We start from the raw sequence: 24,602 nt of genomic DNA, 5'->3' as shown, positions 1-24,602 counted from the left end.
AATCTGCCCCTTAGATTTTATGTACATGAGGCCTTTGGTTCAGTTCAGGTATTGGAAATATTCAAAGGAATACAGTGAAAAGCCTGTCCTATACAGATTCTACTATTTAAGTCCATTGATGACAAGCAACGCATTTATTGTCTTCATATAAATGGGTGCCTAATGAGCATTTGGAAACAAATCGCTTAGCTATGTTCCTGAATATGCTTCAGAATTGCTTTGTGTGAAATGCACGTTATAAAGTCCGAATTTATCCACAGCAGCTTCTGCACTGGAATTTGAAGGATTAGATTATTTTTTCAATTGCTCAAATCGTAAGCGGTTTTCAGTGAAACTCTGAACAGAGCAATATGACTCACGAGAACACCTGGATTTTAGGGAGGACACACTGTTTATTGATATTAAATGTTTTTGGGAAACGGGTTTTCAATTTAGAGTTTCAATTAACATTACTCTAAAGATACTCTTAATTGAAAAAGTTTCTAAAATAGGCTTAAAATAAAAGCTCGCTTGTAATTACTCTCCTAGCAATACATAAAAGCTCCAACTATAAACAAATTATCGTAAAATCTTCCAGGTGTGCTTTTCGGTAACTTGTAATTCAGACAAAGCACATTGTTTGAGGCCTTGATCTTTCATTAATGAAAGCCTTTTTTCAACCTCTGTGATCTTCTCATGTCGTGGGTCAATAGCTTAACCTTCCTTCCACCATTATGCATATAAATAACAAAAAAGTAAGCACATAATTTATCTTACACCACCAAATGTTTGAAGGCAGTTAGAGAGAGAGAGGGCAATCATGAATCTGAAGCTGAACAAGAAAGCGGTCAGAAAATGAGCAAGAACTAACAGTCACTGCATTTCACAAACAAGGCGAATGATTGAGATGTCCCCATATTAATAAATTAAAATAGAATATATAAATTTTTATGAAGGAAGGGGCAACATATTAATTTTACTTCGACAGAAATTATTTAGGCTAGTATAGGGATGGGGAATTACATCACAGCAAAAAAAAAACGAAAAGAGAAAAACCTTCACAGGAAAAAGAACTCAGAGAAAATAGTTTGAGGCTGCTACATTAAAAAAACAAAAAAAAGTGATTATTTAAAGGGTAGGTAAAGCATTTAAATAAGGACTTACCATGCTACAAACAAAAGATGTAAAAGTAACATTTAATACAAGGGTTTATGGGACACATGTATCAACATTTGTAATAGTGATTACCTAATTGCAATTTTCAGCGAATCGCAATTAAGTAATCGCTATTACATATGTATGAAACTCCAAGAGTTTCATCTAGCCAATCATAGGGGGTCACACATCGACCTACCTTATTAATATTATTATGAATCACTAAAATCACAGGGATGGTGGCCAGACCACCATGTCCCTGATTGCTTTTAAATGAAGCACTCTATTTTTGAAACTTTAAATGCAGCCCGTTTTCCTTAAAGGAAAGTGGGTTGTGTTTAGAAAAAAAAATGAATAGTTCACTTAAACTTTTTTAGGAGCAGGCGGTGATCCGTGGGAGCACTGCCTACTCTTAAAAAATGTTTTTGCATACATTCACAAAGGGGAAGGGGTCCCTTTGTGACCCCTTTGCATTTGAAAATGGGTTACCACAAGTTGGTGGTAAATGCAAATGTTTTGCGACCGCATTCACAATCACAAAACATTCAGACATTCTGGAGCGATTCGGTATATGGAAGGGGTGCCCTAAACACGCCACTTCCAAATGCAAAATCGCAAACCCATTTTGCGATTTGGTAACAGGTTACTGAATCTCAAACTAAGGTTTGACACATGTGAAAAGCATTTTTTGCGTTCGAAAACAGGCCGATTCTCAGAATTGGCCCATTTGCAAATGCAAAAATGCTTGATAGATGTGGCCCAACATGTTATTTTAAGGAATTCTTCTATTTACAATTTATTAATTCTTCACGTTTTTCTGTTGTGGTTTCTCTGCAAAGGGTTTTCTTGGCAAAGGTATGTTTTGCAATGTTATAAATCCATAAGTGAGAGGTTGATATAGTTTGCTTAGCTTACTTTCTGAGTAGTTACTAAAGGTCGCCAGCTGTTATTTAGAAACTCTTTTGTGGTGACTTTACATCCTTAGTGCAGTCTTCCCCAACTTTTTGCCTTCAATCCTCCTGTTTTTGCTGACGTCGTTTTTGCTGGCCTTAAGACTCTGCACACTTTGCCACTGTTAGTTAGTGCTAATATGCTTGTCCTCTCTTTCCAAAACATGGTAATATTGCCTTCCACCCAACTGGCACATTTAATTTACTTGTAAGTTCCTAGTGAAGTGATACTACATGCACCCAGGGATGGTAAATTAAATGTTGCTAGAGGGCCTGCATCACTCATTGTGCCACCCACTTAAGTCATCCTTGAGCCATGTCTCAGGCCTGCTATTGCAGCCTGTGTGTGCAGTTTTAATCTGCCATTTCAACCTGGCAAAATAAACCTTGTGCCAGGCTTAAACATTCTTCTTTGATACACATGAGTCACCGCTAACATAGGTCCTAAACAGCCTATAGGGCAGAGTGCAGTGCATTTGAAAAGTTGGACATGTACTTTTAACTTTTACATGTCCTGGTAGTCAAAATCTCTTAAATTTGTTGTTCACTACTGCTAGGCCTACCTCTGTCACAGGATAACATTGGGCTACCATATTACATATATTAAGTAATAGATTTTGGGTAGGAGTAAGTAGGAAAGTTGAGTTTGGGCTCTAAAGAATTTAAATTTAAAACCCTTTGTAAAGGGAAGGCTGGATTTTAAATCAGAATTCAAAAAATGTCACTTTAAGAACATTGGGGTTTTTCTTTCTCCTAACCATTTGGTACCTGCAGCCTGTATTCTGGGTCACATGACTAGGTGTAACTGGCAGTTGGTCTTTGTGTATTACTCTCAGACAGTGAGACAAAGGGGGAGTGAATGTTGTCAGAATGGGCCACCTCTGACTTGAGAGGGCGGCGTAGCTGTCACATTCTACACTTGCTCATCACAAAGTCTCTGCCCCAGCACAATTGTAAAAGCTTTCACACTAGTCTTTTGTGCTCTTAGCCAAGCTAGAGCCAGGTCAAGGAGGAATTAAAATTCAGACAACTCTGTCGAAGGAGGACTCTAGAAGCTTCTCCTACTTCAAAGTGGACACTAGGTATAAATATTGGACCTTCATACCCAACTCTTCAGTACACTCCATGGACTGTGGAAGAACAAGAAGAAAGACTGCTGTACTGCTGTGCTGCAAGAAAGACTGCCCTGCTACTTTGCTGCCTTTCTACCAGTGTTAGAAGGACTGGACCTGCAGCTTGAAACCAGGACTACCAGAATGACTCCAATGCCTAGTTGGCTTGCCTCTTGATCAGAGCCCTAGATACAGAAAAGGCTCCAATCATCTTGATCCATGTACCTTGAATCTGCCTTCTGTGAGTCCTAACCCCCCAAGGGGTGCCCCCTCTGAGTGCTCAAGAAGGGGCGGCAATCGCGAGAATAACCCCTCCACAAACACCAACGCAGAGAGGAAGAGGAAACCGTGGAAGAGGAAGAGGCAGAGGAAGAGGCAGGGCACAGTAAACAGAGAAGATCAAGATGCAAACAAAGGATTGACAAAAGAAAAAAACACAGAGCCCATGGGAATCAGGCGTGGTGGCTACAGGAAGAGACAACAACAATGAATGACGAAACGATGGTAAATAAAACTATTGTTAATCTTACCAATCGCCAGTTATCGTGTTTAGAAAAGGAAACTTTGCGCCTTGGCTTATCATTCTGCCCTACCAAAATATTTAACTATTTCAACACTCGTATTGACATGTTTAAATTTATTAGAAAACTGAAATTAACCAAATGGCACACATAGAAAACAGTAGTGCCAGACAAAATACAGTGTACAATGATACTAGTAACAAACCAAGTCTGACAGTAGGAGATGCCAATACACAGAGAATAATGCAAGATCTAACCTCAGATACGCAAAAATATTTTGACCATTTTTTACAGGACTATGTATCAAAACTTCCATCTTACGTCAAAGACACAAAAGACTTCCTATGACAAAATTGTATGGGAAGAAGGTTACATGGTCTTAACGTTGGATGTATGCTCTTTGTATACTATTATTGAACACAATCAGGGCATCAGGGCTTGTGTACATTATCTGAATGAAAAACCCATAATGTATTTGGAACACACGAGAATGTTGATTGAAATTATGGAAATGTGTCTTCAAAACAACATCTTTATGTTTAATGGAGACCTGTATAAACAAACTACAGGTACATCTATGGGAACATGTTTTGACCAAGTTTCGCGAACCTGTTCCTGGGACTATGGGAGGAGGAAGTACAAAAAGATGAAAGATATAATGCCAACTGGGACAAAGTGGTCACATGGTTACGTTATATCGATGACCTCTTTATAGTTTGGAAGGGTAGTGAACAAGAAGTGAACAAGAAGCCATTGTGTTTATAAATCAACTCAATGATAATGTATACAACATTGTCCAAACTCACAACCTGCAGAAGGAAGAAATAGAATTCCTTGATTTAAAGGTCTTGGCTAGAGAGAAAACTTTAAAAACCAGACTTTTTAGGAAAGACACAGCAGGTAACAGTCTCCTCCATGCTCTCAGCAGCCATCTAGATACTTTAAAATGGAGTATGAGCTGCTGAGAGCAAGACAGAATTGTAGTAAGGAGGAAGAATACCAAGAAGAGGAAAGAATCATGGTATCAAGATTCGGGGAACGGGGATATCCTGAATAGGTTCTCAACAGAGCTGTATCCAAAATGAGAAATATAACTAGAGAGAAATCACTACAACAGACTAGTAAAGAAAACATTATTGAGAACTCAGGCACTAGAGTGATTCTGACCTACAATAAGGATTCAAATAAAATACAAAAGACCCTTACTAAGAATTGGAATATATTAAAAAATGATTCCATTATAGGTCCCACTATTAGCGACAGACCGAGAATCACATACCGGAAGAGTAAAAGTCTTAGAGACTTACTTGTACGTGGTGATGTTACAGATAAAGAGCACCATAGTCAACATAACCTTAAAGGATTTTATCCCTGCGGCCATTGTAAGGTTTGTAAAAAAAGCAAGATGGTACAAGAATTTAGCATACCTTCAAGGAAGGACAAAAAAACGATAACTCAGTTCATTACATGCAGCACTACACATGTCTTTTTTTTTTTTTTTTTTAATTTTTTTTTTTGAAAACAGGCTGAAGGATAAAACATACATTAATACATATATTTGCAAGCAAAATAGAAAGAAAAAATAAGTTTTTCTCATGAATGAAAACATAGAACAATACGAAAAAGAGGAGAAAGGCACATTATTCCATAAAAGTACCCCAATTCTATTCATGTTTAGCCAGAGAGCGTGTCCCCCTAAGATTCGCTAATGCTAACTCCATCGAGTGGATGTCAGTTACAAGCGCCCACCAATCCCACACTGTTGGTGGGTCAGGGCGAATCCAGGCTCTGGCCAAGGTGAGTTTAGCGCAAGACATAAGAATTGAGGCCAGGGCCTCTTGTGGAAAAGAAGTGGGATAAATATCTAGTAGAACTGAAGCAGCCGAGAATAGAGCACTACACATGTCATCTATGTTTTAGAATGTCTGTGCAACAAAAGATATGTGGGAAGTACCACCTTGATGGTGAAAAAAAGAGTTCTGGAGCATCTAAGAGCAATCACCAATAAAGATCCCCACTATCCAATAGCAGTCCATTTTGCTGACTTTCACTTATCTAACAGTGCTCTGTTACACTACTTTGCAATAGAACAGGTACATACAGGTCAGAGGGGAGGTAACAGAGAACTCACCCTTACAAAATGAGAATCTAAATGGATACTCGACCTCGAAACTAAATATCCTGGGGGACATAATCAGGATGAGGAACTAGCAACACATCTTTTTGAAGACTAGATTAAGTATGTGTTATACCATTTCCTGTTTTTTTAACAATATTGTTTGGTATGAACCAGTGTTTCATGTTTGTATTTTGGAAGTTGTGCTAATTTTAACTCCTATTTTTTATATTCTATTCTTTTCACAGGAGGAAAGGAAGGGGCCCATCATATATTCACGGGCAATTCATGGGCCGCCTACCCTTTTCTTCGTCTCCACGTGGAATACACCATGGAAAGAGTAGATAACAATTTATTCACTTAATATCACCTTTTCACTTTGTTAATATGTAGTTTTTACTGTTCTAATGGTACTGCTGTAGAGTACAAGACCCCAGTGTATGCCAGTTACATTTAGTGAGATACTTATGTATGGTATATACTAGATCCCACTAATTAGGGTTACATTAGCCACTATTGGCGCATGTATTAGTTGATACATATTTAGAGCTTCCAAAGCATATCTCCTTTGAGTGAAGCGTAGCCACTTGGCGCAATTTTCGATTAGCCCTTTCTGTGGATAAGTAATAATGGCCACTATGGCGCATGCATTTACAGATACATATTCCGAGAATCTGTGACTGATCTCCACGAGAGTCGAACTAAGCCACTTGGTGCAAGTATGATGAGCCACTATAGAGGTAGTGTTAACATTTAGAACAAACATTCAAAAGATTTAAAGAAAGAACAGCATTGTTTATTTTTTATTTATGTCTATCGCGTATAATGTATTTAAATTTTCCACGTTGCCATACAAACTTCACATAATGTGTAATTAACATCGATGTATTGTATATAAACCTGTTCTAAAATGGCCGACACAAGAAGGTGTCTTTAGAAATGTAAGTCCCTCATCTATGTTTAGTACCATTGGTGTGTACGTAAAGCACAGTGTCACTTTCACTCAATATGTGATCAAGAGAGTGTAAACTTCCGAAACGCGTAATATTGAGGAATAAACTGCTGGTTAAACTGCTTCTGAGAGCGCGCCGTATTTGAAGATATTGAACAAAATTTATGCCGGTTGTGCCTCCACCGTCATGACGCGCCACCAAACAACAGGCGAATTTCCCAGGAGGAGCTGCCTGGAATTCGGGAATATATATATATGGTGGCGGTTTCCGGTTCCTAAAGTTGATGACCTACTTAGTTAGGCTTTTGTTATCTTTGCCAACTATTCTCCATGTGAGATCATCCCAACCGGATCTGCCCAATTTCTTGTCTCGTCACATGAATGGTCAGGTGGACTGTTGAATGTAAAATTTAAGATTTAAATTTTGAACATATGTACTGGTTCATTCTGTACATTATTATTATATAAACATTTACGTTTTTTCATTTCTCCTCTTTTCCCCTTTTTCCTTTTCCTACCCTATTATTATTTGCACTCTTTTCACTTTCGATAAAGTTCTTATGATGCATACATATGTATATGATTTCAATCGTATCCTGGGCCTTTCCGATCAGTTTTTCCTTTCAGTTTCCCTGCCATATAATGGAGAGTTATATTTGTTTGATTCATGTACTGATGAACTTTATGCATTAGGCTCATTACGTAGTTACTATGTGCACATAATATGTATTTTACACCATTATTGCGTATTTTGCACAATTACATCTTGAATGTGAATTTTGCACTTTAAAATGCTACAAATTGCACTAGAAAATCTGCGTATTTGCACAACCTACAATTGCACTTTAGAACCAGTCCGCTTTAGTGTTCATTGTATATGTCTCAAACATGCTCCAAGAATTATAATGGCATAAACTAGATAATAGTCAAAGACAACACAGTGGATCTTTGTTTTTATAAGCCCGGGACACATTGATTGCAAATGTATTTGTATACTTTGTATCAACTCCATTTACCATGTATTTATTTCTTCTATGTTTAGTATCACTAGCATCACAAGATCATAGAGTGCTCAGTATATAAGGACAATAGAAACGGCAGTTACATTGTTTGATCAAGGCCAACTTGTGGCCGAAACGCGTAATGGCGTGCTGTGTGGGTGCTGACATTTATTAAATCCTATGAAGCACGAGCTGGTGTCCGTGTGCTTTCTTCCTCGCCGTTAGGAAGTGGGAGACAGCGTTTGGACTTGATATATATATATATATATATATGTATATATATATATATGTATATATATATATATATATATATATATATATATATATATATATATATATATATATATATATATATATATATATATATATATATATATATTACCTACTGGCGGTCGCCAGTAGGTAGCATTAGTTAGGACCAAGTTTCAATAGGAAGAGCCTTTATTGTTTTACTTATAACTTTGGCATCGTTTGATGATGAATCTTCATGAAATTTTCCAAACAAATTCTTTGTTTATATCAGCTCCTATGTGGGAAGTTTGGGGGTGATTTGTCAAGGGGGGGCTGAGAAAAAAGGGGGTCCCAAAACGTGTTTTCTCCATGTTAATTTCCATAGGAAACTTTAGACAAGGCTACAGGTCGAACGGGTGAACGGAATTACCGTTATTGGTGTAAAGCAGTTTTTGAGAAATATCAAAATTTACAGATATCGATATTTGGGAATTCTGCCATCTGATTGGCTGAGGCGTTACGAGCACGAGCTTGCTGCTTATTGGTTGTGAGCGGTGCGAGCGGTTGCAACTAGGAAGTGTTGGCTGCCATTTTGTGATTCCGTTGAAACTAGTAAAGGGGAAAAAGGGTGAAAAAAGTAGGAAAAGGGAGGGTAGGAGCACTGTAATGTCTGTGGGGTGTTTAGGGTGTGCTATACAGGGAGTGTGAAGCGAAGTATTTAGTCCTACCGGTGTGAAAGTGCTGTTTTGCCAAGAGTGAGAGGGTGCTGAGGTGAGGTGCCGGTACATTCGGGGATGAAAGCGTGCACCTAAACCCTGAGCTGAGTGCTGTAAACTGATGTGCTGAAGTATTTATGTCTAACGGTGTGAAAGTGCTGTTTTGCGCAGAGTGAGATGGTGCTGAGGTGAGGTGCTGGTACACTTGGGAAAGCGTGCACCTAACCCGTGAGCTGAGTGGTGTAAACTGATGTGGTCTGGGGGCAGTAGCATACTGGCTGCTGTAGGATAGCTGTGAAGGTGGTGTTGGTATGCGTTTAGAGTATAGCGGGAGTGGGAAGCAAACTACTCACTGGTACTGGTCTGAAGACTCAGGGATGAAACCGTGAGCGTAAGCCGTGAGCTGATTGCTGTAAAGAGATGTGTGTGGGCATTGTAGGATACTGGCCTCTTTAGCATATCTGTGTAAGTAGTTTCAGTATGCGTTTATACGATACAGGGAGTGGGAAGCGAACTACTCACCTCTACTTTCTGAAGACTCGAATGCAGTGTTTTAGGAAGCAGGAATAAATAAATAATCATGAAGAATATAATGCAGAATGTTGCAATGCCACAGAAGAGCAATGGTGAAATCAGGTGTGTCTAAGAAAGTGGGTGTGTGTAATAGGAAAGAGTAATAAAGAAATAATCGTGAAGAATATAATGCAGAATGTTGCAATGCCACAGAAGAGAAATGGTGAAATCAGGTGTGTCTAAGAAAGTGGCTGTGTGTAATAAAGCGATGGAGTCTGAAAATTATATAAAGAGTGTCTTTATTTAAGTGCCATAAATGGATCCACTGGTGCAAGAGGTAAGGCATTCAGTTGAGGCAAATTCCATCCGGTTCTGCTGTATTCAAACGTAAGCTCCTGCATCAGTGAATTCCACATTACATGTTACAGTTCCATGTGACATAAACAATACCTATTACACTTGAATGACTCGAAATTCTATAATGAAAATAAGAAAAGAAACAAATAAAAATTGCAAAGTGTAATCATCAAACTTCTCTGGTACCCTGGTACTCCTTTGTTGTAACACAAAATTATCAACAGTAGAACAGTCAGCAATCTCTTGTACGGTAGATTCAATCTGGTGCATGTCAGAATTGGTAATAGTTCTAGTCACATCGGAACTTTGAGGAGGAACACAAAATTGCGCTTCTGAGAAGCACATTAGATACCCTTCTCGTCAAACCATACATTATTGTCTTCAGCTCTTTCAAAAAAAAATTCTTGTGCAAACAGCTAAGGCACCAAGCTGAGGCAAACTCCAAACGATTCTGTTATATTCAAATCTGAAGCTGCTGCATTAGTAAATTCCACATTACATGTAACAGTTCCATGTGACATAAACAATAGATATTAGACATGAATGACTCAATTCTATAATGAAAATAAAGGTAGGATACGATTAGCACACTGTGCCAACCAGTTCCTAAACAATGTCTTGTTTTTTTATGTTGATTGCCAGCTCGTGAGTAGAGGCTGAGGATGAGTAAATGTGTGTGAAAGGGTTTCGTGGATAACAGGCAGGCAGAGAGATATGTGTACAAAGAATAGAGATGGTTTCAAAATGGTCGTCGGGCATAGGCCAATTTAGGAAGTAAATAGCATATTTGAATAGGCCATACATCACCTATCCCTTGTTAGACTGGAGACGTAAGGGGCAATAATGAAAACAGAGTTCAAATGCCTGAGCATACTTAGGAAGTTATTATATGAAAATAGTTCAATTGAAGTGTATTAAAAAAAATTGAAAGGAAAAACTCAAAAAAGTTGGTAAAAATCAATCCAAGAAGAACGTGATTTTTTTTACAAGTCTTGGAGATTGCAGTCCGGAAGTTCTTCAGCGGCTTGAGATGCGTAATGTTCCAAGAGGTCATTTTTGCCATCGTGTGAGAAAATCAAAGCGATCCAATTCATATCTTCGAAGGGACAGTAATGTTACTCGAATGTTGGAGCGACAATTTGAATTGGCAGGCAATCTGCGAGGTTGTCAAAGGTCGTACACTGCAGCAGATCTTTCGCGGCTGCGCAGAAATCCCTTTCCGCCACGATACCTTTTTGCGTTGCATCCGCCATTGCTCTACTGCCCGAACAATCGAGTTCATAGATTTCAAGATACTCCATTACCTGCTGGATATCGGGAGCGATTGTTGGGATTTTGGCAAGGCATACATCCATTCACCAATCAAATGGGCAAGTTTTGCAATAGAAAGATGGTTGCACGCAGATTGTATATGTGTAAATAAATGTCATGTTGTAGCTGGCACCGATAATAGATAGAGGCAGGCAGCCGAAAAGTTGTTAATTTTTTCACGGTGTTGATGTAGCTTCACGTAGAGGCGTATTCTGACGGAAATGCTTGTTACCACAGGGAGCGCAGTCATTTTTTACAAGCAAAAATAGTAGTAGGATGGCCGCAAAGAGAGCGAGAAGTTGGGGCACTGTTCCTGTTATTCCAGAGATGATCGAATAAATGAAGTGTGGTAATATACGAAAAACTCTACTACTCACTCTCTACTACTCTCTACTACTCACTCTCTACTACTCACTCTCTACTATTCACTTTCTACTACTCACTCTCTACTACTATACTACTCTCTACTACTCACTCTCTACAACTCTCTACTACCCTCTACTACTCACTCTCTACTACTCTCTACTACTCACTCTCTACTACTCATTCTACTACTCTCTACTACTCTCTACCACTCACTCTTTACTACTCTATTACTCACTCTCTACTACTCTCTCTCTACTACTCATGTTCTACTACTCACTCTTCCACTCTCTACTACTCATTCTACTACTCACTCTCTACTACTCACTCTTTACTACTCGTCCTTTACTACTCTCTACTACTCTCTCTCTACTACTCACTCTCTACTACTCACTCTACTACTCTCTAGTACTCACTCTCTACTACTCACTCTGTACTATTCACTCTCTACTACTCACTCTCTACTACTCTCTACTACTCACTCTCTACTACTCGCTCTCTACTACTCTATACTACTCACTCTCTACTACTCATCTCAACTACTCTACTACTCTCTACTACTCTCTCTACTACTCACTCTCTACTACTCTCTACTACTCACTCTACTACTCTTTATTAGTCTTTACCAATCACTCGCTACTACTCTACTACTCACTCTCTACTACTCTCTCTACTACTCACTCTCTACTACTCTCTACTTCTCACTCTCTATTACTCTCTACTACTCACTCTCTACTACTCACTCTCTACTACTCGCTCTCTACTACTCTCTACTTTTCACTCTCCACTACTTACTCTCTACTACTCGCTTTCAACTACTCTCTACTACTCACTCTATCACTCACTCTCTACTACTCTACTACTCTCTACTACTCTCGCTACTTCTCACTCTCTTCTACTCTCTCTACTACTCACTCTCTACTACTCTCTACTACTCACTATCAACTACATACTCTACTACTTGCTCTCAACAACTCGCTCTCTACTACTCCCTAATACTCGATCTACTACTCACTCTCTACTACTCTCTACTACTCACTCTCTACTACTCACTCTCTACTACTCTACTACTCTACTACTCTCTACTACTCTCTCTCTACTACTCACTCTACTACTCACTCTCTACTTCTCTCTCTCTACTACTCACTCTCTACTACTCACTCTCTACTACTCTCTACAACTCACTCTCTACTACTCTCTCTACTACTACTCTCTACTAATCTCTACTACTCCCTCTCTACTACTCACTCTGCTACTCACTCTACTACTCACTCTCTACTGCTCCCTCTCTACTACTCTCTACTACTCACTCTACAAAACTCACTCTCTACTACTCTCTCTCTTCTACTCACTCTCTACTACTCTCTACTACTCACTCTCTACTACTCTCTACTACTCTCTGCTACTCACTCTACTACTCACTCTCTACTACTCTCTACTACTCACTCTCTACTACTCACGCTCTACTACTCACTATACTACTCTCTACTACTCACTCTCTGCAACTCTCTCTATTACACATTACTACTCTCTACTACTCACTCTGTACTCTCTATTACTCACTCTCCACTCTCTACCTCTCTACCTCACTCTACCTCTCTCTACACGCACACATATGCACATATATATATGCATATATATGCATATGCATTTAAATATATCTATGTGTACATATTTATATACATACATATATAAACATATATATAATCTGCATATCTATATAAATACAAATATAAATGCATGCATACATATACGTTTATGCATACATATGCATGTTATGTGCATGAAAGTTTGAAAAACACTAATACAAGCAAAGCTAAAAAGCCACCTAATTACAAACAGAATTGCTTTAACTTAAACGAGGGCGAGACCTATTGCATTTTCAATGCTTGTTTACTTGGTTCCATCAAGAAGGCATTCAGATGTATCACACATTTGCCATAAATTCTGAATGGTAGAACTCCAATTGCTCATTAGATCACTGTAGTAAAGCTACTGCTCACCAGGGAAGTCTGCTGCTGATATTCAAAGTGCATGTTTCAGTCTGCATGTCAGAATTTTTTAATGAAATAGAAGAGGATTTGAGAAGTCAAAATGTGCCCTAATTTTTCTTTCTGCAGCATTAATCGTAATTTATATGGCAAAATGAACCCCCTCATTTTTTTCCTTTGCAAATTAAATGTTTTAAGTGCTACCACTTTATTCCAATCAAGATGGTTTCAGGTGTTCCATACTTTTGTCATAAGTAAGACTGTTAGCGCTCTAGTTGTTATTTAGAACACTCTGAGACATTTTGTCATTGGGCTATACTTGGGCTACATTTGGATGATATTTGTGCTACATTTGGGCTCTTTTGTCTCTGATGGCCATCTTGGGAGACTTATTTGTTATGAAGTTTCCTATTTTCCTCATTTACTACAGTCTCCTCAGTAGGAAATACTTTCAGTTTTTTACTTTGATTCCATTAAGAAGGCATTCAGATGTGTCACACATTTACCATAAATTCGGAATGTTAACACTCTAGTTGCTTATTAGATCACTGTAGTAAAGCTACTGTACATTAGGGAAGTCTGCTGCTGGTATTGAAAGTGCATTTTTCAGTCTGTATGTCAGAATTTTTTAATGAAATAGAAGAGGATTTGAGAAGTCAATCACAATGTGCCCTAATTTATCTTTTTTCATCACTAATCATCATTTCTATGGCAAAATGAACCCCCTCATTGTGTTCCTCTTAAATTAAACTACTGGCCCTCTACTACTCACTCGCTACTACTCTCTACTACTCTCTCTACTACTCACTCTCTACTACTCTCTACTACTCACTCTACTACTCTCTACCACTCACTCTCTACTACTCTACTACTCACTCTCTACTACTCTCTCTACTACTCACTCTCTACTACTCACTCTACTACTCGCTACTACTCACTCTCTACTACTCTCTCTCTACTACTCACTCTCTACTACTCTCTACTACGCACTTTCTACTACTCTCTCTCTGCTACTCACTCTCTACTTTTGTCTCTCTACTACTCACTCTCTACTACTCTCTCTCTACTACTCTCTAACACTCACTCTCCACTACTCACTCTCTACTACTCGCTCTCTACTACTCTCTACTACTCTCTACTACTCACTCTCTACTACTCTACTACTCTCTACTACTTGCTCTACTACTCACTCTCTACTACTCACTCTCTACTACACGCTACTTCTCACTCTACTACTCACTCTCTACTATTGACTCTCTACTACTCACTCTCTACTACTCACTCTCTACTTCTCTCTCTACTACTCGCTCTCTACTATTGACTCTCTACTACTCACTCTCTACTACTTACTCTCTACTACTCTCTACTACTCACTCTACTACTCTCTATCACTCACTCTCTACTAATCACTCTCTACTACTCTCTACTACTCTTTCTCTACTACTCACCTTCTACTATTGACTCTCTACTACTCACTCTCTACTACTCACTCTCTACTACTCTCTACTACTCACTCTCTACGACTCACTCTCTACTATTCGCTCTCTACTACTCTCTACTACTCACTCTCTACTACTCACTCTCTACTACTCTCCTACTCTGTACTACTCACTCTCTACTACTCACTCTCTACTGCTCTCTACTACTCACTCTACTACTCTCTACCACTCACTCTCTACTACTCTACTACTCACTCTCTACTACTCTCTCTCTACTACTCCCTCTCTACTACTCATTCTACTACTCTCTACTACTCACTCTCTACTACTCTCTCTCTACTACTCACTCTCTACTATTGACTCTCTACTACTCACTCTCTACAACTCACTATCTACTACTCTCTACTACTCACTCTCCAATACTCACTCTCTACTACTAGATTTCTACTACCCACTCTCTACTACTCACCCTCTACTACTCTACTACTCTCTGCTACTCTCTCTACTACTCACTCTCTGCTACTCACTCTCTACTACTCACTCCCTACTACTCACTCTACTACTCACTCTACTACTCTCTACTACTCACTTACTACAACTCTCTCTCTCTACTACTCACTCTCTACCACTCTCTACTACTCACTCTCTACTACTCGCTGTCTACTACTCTCTACTACTCACTCTCCACTACTCAGTCTCTACGACTCTACTACTCGTTACTCTCTCTAAGACTCACTCTCTACTACTCTCTCTACTACTCACTATCTACTACTCTCTGTATTACTCACTCTCTACTACTCTCTACTACTCACTCTACTGCTCTCTACCACTTACTCTCTAATACTCTATTACTCACTCTCTACTACTCTCTACTACTCTCTCTACTACTCACCCTCTACTACTCTCTATTACTCACTCTCTACTACTCTCTCTCTACTACTCACTCTCTACTACTCTCTACTACTCACTCTCTACTTCTCGCTCTCTACTACTCTCTACTACTCACTCTCCACTACTCAGTCTCTACTACTCTACTACTCTCTCTACTACTCACTCTCTACTACTCACTCTCTACTACTCCCTACTACTGCTCACTCTCTACTACTCTCTACTACTTGCGTTCTACTACTCACTCTCTACTACTCTCTACTACTACTCACTCTCTACTACTCCCTACTACTCACTCTACTACTCACTCTCTGCTACTTTCTACTACTCAGTCTCCACTACTCCACTACCCTCTTCTACTAAATCTCTACTACTCATTCTCTACTACTCTACTACTCTTACTACTCTCTCTCTACTACTCACTATCTACTACTCACTCTCTACTACTTACACTCTACTACTGACTCTCTACTACTCCCTACTACTCACTCTACTACTCACTCTCTACTACTCTCTACTACTCACTCTCCACTACTCCACTACCCTCTACTACTCACTCTCTACTACTCACTCTCTACTACTCTCTACTACTCACTCGACTGCTCTCCACCACTGACTCTCTACTACTCTCTCTCTACTACTCACTCTCTACTATTGGCTCTCTACTACTCACTCTCTACTACTCACTCTCTACTACTCTCTACTACTCACTCTCCATGACTCACTCTCTACTATTCGCTCTCTACTACTCACTCTCTACTACTCTCCTACTCTGTACTACTCACTCTCTACTACTCAATCTCTACTGCTCTCTACTACTCACTCGACTACTCTTTACCACTCACTCTCTACTACTCTACTACTCACTCTCTACTACTCTCTCTCTACTACTCCCTCTCTACTACTCACTCTACTACTCTCTACTACTCACTCTCTACTACTCTTTCTCTACTACTCACTCTCTACTATTGACTCTCTACTACTCACTCTCTACTACTCACTATCTACTACTCTCTACTACTCACTCTCCAATACTCACTCTCTACTACTAGCTCTCTACTACTCACTCTCTACTACTCACACTCTACTACTCTACTACTCTCTACTACTTTCTCTACTACTCACTCTCTGCTACTCACTCTCTACTACCCACTACTACTCACTCTACTAGTCACTCTACTACTCTCTACTACTCACTCTCTACTTCTCTCTCTCTACTACTCACTCTCTACTACTCTCTACTACTCACTCTCTACTACTCGCCTTCTACTACTCTCTACTACTCACTCTCCACTACTCAGTCTCTACTACTCTACTACTCTCTACTCTCTCTACGACTCACTCTCTACTACTCTCTCTACTACTCACTATCTACTACTCTCTCTACTTCTCACTCTCTACTACTCTCTACTACTCACTCTACTACTCTCTACTACTCTCTACCACTCACTCTCTACTACTCTACTACTCACTCTCTACTACTCTCTACTACTCTCTCTACTACTCATTCTCTACTACTCACTCTACTACTCTCTATTACTCACTCTCTACTACTCTCTCTCTACTACTCACTCTCTACTACTCTCTACTACTCACTCTCTACTTCTCGCTCTCTACTACTCTCTACTACTCACTCTCCACTACTCAGTCTCTACTACTCTACTACTCGCTCTACTACTCACTCTCTACTACTCACTCTCTACTTCTCGCTCTCTACTACTCTCTACTACTCACTCTCCACTACTCAGTCTCTACTACTCTACTACTCTCTCTACTACTCACTCTCTACTACTCACTCTCTACTACTCCCTACTACTACTCACTCTCTACTACTCTCTACTACTTGCGTTCTACTACTCACTCTCTACTACTCCCTACTACTCACTCTACTACTCACTCTCTGCTACTTTCTACTACTCAGTCTCCACTACTCCACTACCCTCTACTACTCACTCTCTACTACTCACTCTCTAATACTCTACTACTCTTACTACTCTCTCTCTCTACTACTCACTCTCTACTACTCACTCTTTACTACCTACTCTTTACTACTCACTCTCTACTACTCCCTACTACTCACTCTACTACTCACTCTCTACTACTCTCTACTACTCACTCTCCACAACTCCACTACCCTCTACTACTCAGTCTCCACTACTCCCTACTACTCTCTCTCTACTACTCACTCTCTACTACTCACTCTCCACTACTCACTCTTGTTAGAATCCGGGTTCTCTGGTTGGCACAGGTAGATACTTGTGACAAGCAGGGAATCTTTCCTCTAGTCAGGGTAAGGGGTTACACTCCTAAAATAACCCCTGCTCACCCTCTAGGTAGCTTGGCGCGAGCAGACAAGGCTTATATCAGAGCGTTATAGGTTAAGCATTTGTGAACACATACAGTAACCAAGTGACAACACTACAGATGGACACCACACAGGTTTTTATATTAAAAATAAGGATTCTTTATATAGAGTTACCACAAGACCATTAAACGACAAAAATACACAATACTGGTACTTTAGATGGTAGAAGTTTGCTTAGTTCTTTTAAGTTCTTTAATGCAACACTTTATGTCAATGTACCTTAGATGCGACACGCAGGGCAACGAAAGTGTTGCAACGATGCTGATGCGATGAAGTTTAGGGTGCAAAGTAATAAAGACGTGAAGATCTTCCAGATGCGTTACGCTTCTCCGATGTTGCAAGAAGATTCAACTCGATGCGTCAGCTTCAGCGGCATCACCCCTTTACGTGATGCGACGACAGCGGCCTTGGCAGCGGCACTCTTTTCCGACGTTTGCGAGACACTTCCGCTCGATGCGATGCTGCAGCAGCGTCACCCTTTTACGCGATGCGACAACAGCAGCTCCGAGGGCGGCACGCTTCTCCGTGGATGCAAGGTGCTTTTCGTGATGTGGTGCAATGCAACAACTACCATGGCTGCGATGGCGATACGCTTCTTCCTCGATGCGAGACTCTTCTCTTGATGCGGTGCAATGCGTCAGCTACGATGGCTGCGATGGCGACACGCTTCTTCGGCGTTGCGAGACACTTCTGGAATGATGCGAGACGCTTCCGCTCGATGCGATGCTGCAGCGGCGACACCCTTTGCGAGATGCGACGACAACAGCTCCGACAGTGGCACGCTTCTCCTTCTCGAGTCGCGCTTCCAGCTCCTTGCGACACGCAGTCCCTCAGAAGGCCCAACAACAACAGCAGGCACTTCCAAAAGACTCTGGGGAGCTGGGGGTGAAGTCCACTGGTCCTGGGACTTCGTTCAGGGGGCAAGCTCAGCACAAGCCCTTGGAGATCTTTTAAGCACAAGTTGAAATAAAGTCTTTGTAGTCTTTCTCCTCTCCTTTCAGCAGCAAGGCAACCACCGCAGGCCAATCTCCCAGGTCAGGGACAGTACTCCTCCTCATAGCTTTCCCAGTTCCTTCTCCTCAGGCAGAGGTTCTTCTTGTCAAGCAGGATCTAATTTCTTGGGAGCAGGGTCCCAATACTTATACCCCTAATTCCTTTGTTCCTATGGGGTAGAGGGGCCTTTGCCCAGTCCAAACCAGTTCTTGAGCACGTTGTTGACATGACTCTGCCTTTCTATTCAGGGTGCAGGGCAGAGACATCAGCCGCTCCACAGGAGGTGGAGCCAGCATTGTGGTGGCAGAGCACAGCCCTATTCAGAGTCCAGGTGCACTCCTCCCACCCAGCTGGATGTCAATCTCTCTATTCACCACCAGGCTACCTAGCCCTGCCCCTCTGGGTTTCCCCAGCCCTGTCACTCAAACAAACCAGACAGGCAGATACACATCATAGCAGAGGTGGGCTGAAATGGTTAGGCAAGCAAATACCAACTTTCTAAAAGTGGTATTTGCAAACACAGAATATTAAAATAAACTTTACTAAAAGATGTATTTTATTATTCTGAGTTCAGGCACACTAAACTCGATTTTCTACCATGTACCCTGGGTCTGTTAGGATCATAGGATGTAACAATTCTAACAGCCCATTCTGGCCTATGGGAACAGGTAGCCTTGCAATAGTGAAAAACGAAAATGGCTGTAATTCACTATTAGGACATGTCACACACATCAGGGCTTGTCCTACCTTATGCTTACAATGCACCCTGCCCTTGGGCCTACCATAGGGGTGACTAATATGAAGTTAAGGAAGGTTTAGGGACTGGGAAGTGGGTGCACTTGCCCAGTCAGCATGACAGTACCAGACTGCACGCAGGTTCTGCAATGGCAGACCTTAGTCACATTTTACTAGGCCGCTTCTGTGGGTGGCACAACCAGTGCTGCAAACCCACCAGCAGCATTTGTATTTACAAGCCCTGGGCACTCCTGGTGCACTTTACTGGGGTCTGACAGTAAACCAAATAAGCCAATCATAGAATCCAACCAACATATACATTTTAAATAGGGAGCACTTGCACTGTGGCACTGGTTGGCAGTGGCATAGTGCTCTGAGCAGCCAACACCAGCAAAACACATGAGGCACAGCGACAAAAAGTGGAAGGGAGACTGACGCCAAGGTGCCAGGTCTAACACGTGTCCCCTCAAGCTGAAAAGTGGGGAGAACTACCCTATCCCAGGGTGTTCCTCATCACTAAGGCGGAGAAATCTTGACAGACCGTCAGCATTGGCGTGATCTGTACCAGGGCAATGTCCCACCGTGAAATCCATACCCTGTAGGGAAATGGACCACCTCAACAGCTTTGGATTCTCACTCCTCATATGCATCAACCATCTGAGGGGCCTGTGGTCTGTCTGAACCCGGAAGTGAGACACAAACAGGTAGGGTCTTAGCTTCTTCAGCGCCCAGACCACAGCAAATGCCTCACGCTCAATAGCACTCCATCTCTGTTCCCGTGGTAGTAACCTCCTGCTAATAAAGGCTACAGATTGATCTAGGCCCTCTTCATTGAACTGTGAAAGAACAGCCCCCACACCATGCTCTGAAGCGTCTGTCTGAACGATAGACTCTTTGGATAAGTTGGGAGCCAAAAGCACGTGCGCCGTGCACAAAGCAGCTTTCAGGGCCTCAAAAGATTTCTGACAGGTGTCAGTCCAAATCACCTTCCTGGGCTGCTTCCTTGAAGTCAGCGCTGTCAAGGGGGCAACAATGTTGCCATACCCCTTGACAAACCTCCTGTAGTACCCGGTGAGACCTAGGAAGGCTCTCACCTCTGTCTGGGTTTTGGGCGACTCCCAATTCAGCATGGTTTCTATCTTGGGTTGAAGGGGTGCCACTTGGCCACTCCCAACTTGGTGCCCCAAGTACACCACTGAACCCTGCCCGATCTGGCACTTACTCACCTTGATCGTGAGGCCTGCCCTCCGCAGTGCCATCAACACTTCCCAGAGGTGGCGCAGGTGTTCCTCCCACGTGGAGCTGAACACTGCAATGTCATCCAGGTAGGCTGCACTGAACGAATCCAGCCCAACTAACACCTGGTTGACCAACCTCTGGAAGGTGGCAGGGGCATTCTTCATCCCAAAGGGCATAACCCGGAACTGGTAATGCCCATCAAGGGTGGAAAATGCTGATCTCTCTTTGGCCCCATCGGTCAAGGCGATCTCCCAATACCCAGACATCAAATCAAACGTGCTGAGGTAGTTGGCAGCCCCTAGCCGATCTATGAGCTCATCAGCTCTGGGGATGGGGTGTGCCTCAGTCCTGGTGACCGAATTGAGTCCTCTGTAGTCCACACAGAACCGGAGTTCAGGTGTGGCTCCCGGCGCTGCAACCTTTGGGACCAAGACCACTGGGCTGGCCCAAGGACTGCTTGAGGACTCAATTACCCCAAAGGCAAACACCTTGGAGACCTCCTCCTTGATGCAGGCCCTTACACTGTCAGTCACCCTGTAGGCCTTGTGCCGCACAGGTGTACGATCCCCAGTGTCCACATCATGGACAGACCAATCAGTGACACCGGGAATCAGGGAAAAACAGGTCAGAGAATTGTCCCAGTAACTGGCGACAATCGTTCTGTTGCTCAGGGGTCAGGGTGGAAGAGAAGATGACACCATCCACTGACCCATCTTGCTCCTTGGCTGACAGGAGGTCAGGAAGAGGCTCGGTCTCCTCCTCCATCCCAGCATCTGTCGCTAAGAGCATGCCCACTTGGGACCTCTCCAAGTGGGGTTTGAGGCGGTTGACATGAAGGACCCTCAAGGGGTTCCTTGGAGACCGCAAGTTCACCAAATAGGTGACAGGGCTCTTGCGCTCCACAACCTCAAAGGGACTGGTCCACTTATCCTGAAGCGCACAGGGCTCCACTGGGGCCAAGACCCATACCTTCTGTCCAGGCTGAAGCTCTACCAGAGTGGCATTCTGGTCGTACCACCGCTTCATCTCCTCCTGGCTGGCTTCCAGGTTTGCCTCAGCAAGTTCCCTGAAACGCCTAGTCTGGTTTCTGAAGGCCAGCATGTAGCTATGTACATTCTGTGGAGGTTTCCTGGGAGATTGCTCCCAGCCTTCCTTGACCAGACTTAGAGGTCCTCTCACTGGGTGTCCGTACAGAAGCTCAAAGGGCTGAACCCTAGAGACTTCTGTGGCACCTCTCTGTAAGCAAAGAGAAGGCATGGTAAGAGGACGTCCCACTTACACCTCATGGGTTCCTCAAGACCCATTATCATGCCCTTTAGGGTCAGTTGAATCTCTCAACCAACCCGTTTCCTTGGGGGTGGTAAGGTGTGGTGAACTTGTAGGTTACACCACACTCTTGCCAAAGGGATTTCATATATTTAGATATGAAATTGGTACCTCGGTCAGACACCACCTCTAGAGGGAATCCCACTCGGGAGAAAATTCCCATCAGCGCACGTCCCACTACGGGGGCCGTCACTGTCCTCAGAGGGATGGCTGCCGGGTACCGGGTGGCATGGTCCACCAGGACCAGGATGAACCTATTGCCCATCGCTGTCCTGGGGTCCAGTGGCCCTACAATGTCAATCCCCACTCGCTGGAATGGGGTACCGACCACAGGGAATGGCTGGAGTGGAGCCTTTTGCTTCCTTCCACTCTTTCCACTTGCCTGGCAAGTCTGGCAGGTCCTGCAGTGAGTGTCTGAATTACTGCGCATTTGGGGCCAAAAGAAGTGGTTGACAAGCCTTTCAAAGGTCTTGTCCTGCCCCAAATGTCCTGCCAATGGCACATCGTGAGCCAGCCCCAGTAGGAAGGCTCTGAAGCGCTGGGGTACCACCAGCACACGGGCTGACCCAGGCTCAGCAACCTTAGGCTCAGAATACAGGAGGTCGTTCTCCCAGTAAATGAAATGTGTTCCAGACTGATCACCGTTGGCCTGGTCGGCAGCCTGCTGCCGCATACCCACGAGAGAAGGGCACTCTTTCTGCTCCCTGCAGAATTCCTCCCTGGAGGGTCCTCCTTCTTGCTGCCAATGGGTCAGCTCAGGCAGGTCCCCCAGTTCAGCTATCTGTTCCCCTGTAGGTTCCAGGGCATCCCCCTCAAGGTCTGCTTTCTCCTGGACCGTGGGAACTTCAGGGGATGGTTTCCCGTGCCCCCTGCCTCTTCTCCCTAAGGCCGGTTCCTGGGCCTCCCTCTCAGGCTCCAGGTCCTCTTGAGCACCTCTACTCGCTGTCATGGACCGTGTGGTGACACACGCCCAATCTGGCATACCCAACATCTCCAGGTGAGCACTCCGCTCCACCTTAGCCCAAGGTGAGCTCTCCAGATCGTTCCCTAACAGACAGTCTACAGGCATGGCGAGCCTCACAGCTACCTGAAGAGTACCAGAGACCCCCCCCACTCAAAGGGAACCTGAGCCACAGGGCAGTGACTCTCGGTGTTGTCGGCGGCAACAACCGGATAGAATGCTCCTGGGACAACCTGCTCCTGAGACACCAGGTGGTGCTTGACAGCCGTCACACTGGCTCCTGTGTCTCTGAGAGCTTCAACCCTATGGCCATTTATGGTCACCCACTGTCTGTATTTTTTAGTGTTCTCAGGCAGCTGGGTTTTGGGGACCAACACGGTCTCCTAATGAGACCAGGGACATTTCTACTGAACCCCACCCACCTTGGACACCCATCTCTCCACCCAGGGCTACACTAGCCGTCTGCCGGGGGATTGCACCAGGGGGTGCTGGTTTACCAAACTGGCGACACTTGGGATCATTGGCAAAATGACCCAGCTCACCACATCTGTAACAGGTTGGGGGCCTTCTTTGAACAGGGGTACCTGTCGGGGCCCCAGTCAGTTTCTGGGGTGGGGGAGGCTGAGAACCTTTCCCTTGGTTCCCTTGGGGATTACTTTGGGGCCTCTTCTGGAACTCCCTCTGTTTACCCTTGTCCCCCCTGCTCTTCTGCTGGGGACCCTGCCCACCTTTGGCAGAGTCTCCCACGGGACCCTTGTGGACCCTGGTACTGACCCAGCGGTCCGCCTCCTCAGCAAGCTTCCTAGGGTTAGTCAGCCTACTATCAATCAGGTGCTGGCGTAGCTCAGGAAAACAATTACTGGACAAGTGCTCCCATGCCATTAAATCAGGAAGTCCTTGAAAATTATCAACCTTGCTACCCTTCACCCAACCATCCAGTGCTCTGCAAAAAAAGTCACATACTCCACATACGTACTATTGGGAAACTTAGTGCAACCCCTGAACCTCTGTCTATACATTTCAGGGGTTAACCCATACCTAGCCATTAAAGCTTCCTTCATATGGGGGTAAGAGTTATACACTTCTGAGGGCAAATCTAGCAGTGTGTCCCGCCCTTCACTTAAGAACCGCCCCCACAACCCCGCTCCCCATTCCTTCTCAGGGACCCGGTGGGAGGACATGACTACTTCGTAGGCTTTGAACCACTGCCCTATGTCATCATTTTAAAACAATTCTTTCACTACATCTTTGGGTATGTACACTCTGGACTCTACCTGCACTGGGGGTGTGCTGCCACCAGAGGGAGTGCTTCCCAAGCCCTGGGCTTTCAACTCCAGCTCCCTCATTTTCATTTCATGCTCTATTTGGCTTTTTTTCTCTTCCATTTC

The sequence above is a fragment of the Triturus cristatus genome, chromosome 2_1 (genome assembly GCF_964204655.1).
Source record: "Triturus cristatus chromosome 2_1, aTriCri1.1, whole genome shotgun sequence".
Lineage (NCBI taxonomy): Eukaryota > Metazoa > Chordata > Amphibia > Caudata > Salamandridae > Triturus > Triturus cristatus.
This window is presented reverse-complemented; position numbering follows the sequence as displayed.